Source organism: Halyomorpha halys, unplaced genomic scaffold (genome assembly GCF_000696795.3).
Source record: "Halyomorpha halys isolate HHAL.00 unplaced genomic scaffold, Hhal_1.1 Scaffold28.1, whole genome shotgun sequence".
In the NCBI taxonomy this organism is placed as follows: Eukaryota; Metazoa; Arthropoda; class Insecta; order Hemiptera; family Pentatomidae; genus Halyomorpha; species Halyomorpha halys.
In genome coordinates, this window is record NW_027110130.1 from 1,173,221 (window position 1) to 1,175,850 (window position 2,630).

The window sequence follows — 2,630 nt, forward strand, 5'->3', positions numbered from 1 at the left end:
AGGAATGAATGAAACATTTGTATTTGTTGTACAGACCGAAATGGATTGTAAAAGGAAACTGTAGGGGGGAAAAAATTGTTTATTATATCTTATTATTGTATCTCTTTTTTTCTGATTATACCATGTGTAATGTATATATGTCCGATTACGGATTGATAAGTATGCTGTGTGAGATAGCAACCTAATGTATTTAGGCAGCATAGATAAATAAAGTATTTCTCTGTTTTAACCGGGCTTACCCCAGGAGGGATGTAGCTTTGAGAATTTGCTCATATTGGGAAATAAATGTCTATATTTTCCTAGTACTTCATCTGTTTTGTCTATACTTTTGTCTACATTCCGTTAATCCTTTGATGTTATTAACATAGTACCGCTTGTTTTTGTTATTCGACCTTTTATCTCACTACCTATACTCAATTCAGTTTGGCTAACCTCGCAAGGTTAGATCGAGTATTTCTCTCACTAGTACAACCCTAACGTGAGATCTTTTTTTTATCATTTGAGCGTTTTTCTCACCTGAATACATCCTGTGTTTCATTACATACGAAACAAGATGTTCTTAGATCTTTTACGAAATCTGGATTCTTCAGCCCCTGATGCAAGTGGTATACTTTACAATTTCAATTTAAAATTACATTGAAAGTAATTTTCATCGCTATATTCTATAAAAACAACAGTACAAATCGTCTACCATGAACTAATGGTTCACGGGAAACCTCTTCGGGACGAAAAGTAGGACACTCCTGGCGGGTTAAATAATCTACTTTAAAAAAATCTCGTATTATACCCTTACAATCAAAAATCCTTCGTCAAATCCTCAATGCTCCTTACTTTGTCACAAATAAAATCATACATAGAGACCTTAATGTTCCCTATGTAACCGATCTAGCCCGAACCAGATATCACTCCTTCCATTATAAACTCCCTAACAACTCAAACCCCCTAATCTTGCATCCTCTTCCATTCCTGACAATCTTTCGAGGGGCCAGAAAAGAAGATGGTCACGAGACCAGCTAATGTAAAATTTCATTAGAGTACTACCAGTGTGTAGTAGCTCTACACGCCTGTAACACTCCATTTTAACTAAGACCATATTTACTAAATGTATTACGTAATATACAGTTGTAAATTTCAATAAAGTTATTAAAAAAAATTTTTAAATCTTCCTTGAAAGTGAATTTAAAATTAAAAACAAACAGTTTTCATTTTTAGAAATAATAAACAAAATATTAAATTAAAGACGAATATTTTTAGAAAAATTACATGAATATGCCTGATATGATATAGCATCTTTTTTTATAACATTCAATTTCAAATCGCATTGAAAGTAATCGAAATGATTTCCATCATCATTGTGTAAAAATTTTTCAACCATCTAAGAGATGTCGCGTGAGCATTTTCCTCATGCTCACGCGACATCTCTTAGATGACAAATATGTAGGACACTCCACCCAGGTCAATCCAAAACTTATTTTGAACTTGAGTGCCGGATTTTTAAGTACCTTTTTTTATTGGAAAAATAACCATCTCTGGTTTTTGGTAATAAAACAATAGATACATATGATATGCGAAAGAATTTCATAATAGAGAAAACCTTAAAATTTCATGTTCTTTTGTGATCATGTTCATATGAATGTGGTCATCTTAAATGTAAAAGAAATAGGTGTGAGGCGGTAAGTGAAAATAGTGCGAAGCGCACCGCACCAAATTAAAAAAAATATAAATATTTTTTCCAACTCCGTGACTCTAAATCCTAAAAAAAAAACCTGTACCGCTACTGCCCATGAAGTATCAGGAGGTCGTGACACTGTAAGGAAGTAATATTTCATGAAGAGCGGTTGTACATGGGTTTTTCATTTTTTTTTTTTATGACTCCCTTCACAGCCATTTCTGACATACCGGGGTATTATCAACTGGTTACCACCCTTGATTCAAACCATGGTTGGTGGATCAAGTACTCATTTTCGAGGGAACTCCACAGAAATAAAAGACGACCCATCAGGCAATCGGCAACCCATCAGGCAGCCATATGTCAGTACTTATTGGCGCATTAACTTGATTTAATTTCTGATATACGGGGGGGAAAGGGTTTATCTACAGGTGACCAACCTATGCAGCCATGGTGTGGGATCATGTTTTGTATTTTAGGGGACCACCACTTAATAAGAAGGGGGGGTTATCTACATGTGACCAACCTATACTAACCATGGTAGGGGGTCAAGTTTTGCATTTTGGGGGACCACCACTAAAAAATCAAGGTCCCATCTCGGATTCGAACCCGTGTCACCCGCAGTTCACAGATTTCTAAGACCTGCGATTCAACCACCTGACCTACGGACGGCCCTGCAAGGTGTTATTTGTACATGATCACGCTCAACTGTCAGGTTTTACCCGCATTAAGGTTACTCTCTTTATAATGGCTGGGTATGCCTAAAGGCGGATCCACATATTGGCCGCTCGCCACGAATCGGAGGCTTGTACAAATGCTCGGTAAACAAAGAGCGGACCATCCACATGTCAGTGTTATTCCGAGAGGCAAGCATGGCGGATGTACAAGAGGTTTTAGCTATTGCACTGGGGTTATATTATTTTTATTACAAAAAAAGAAAATTAAATATAAATAAATAAGA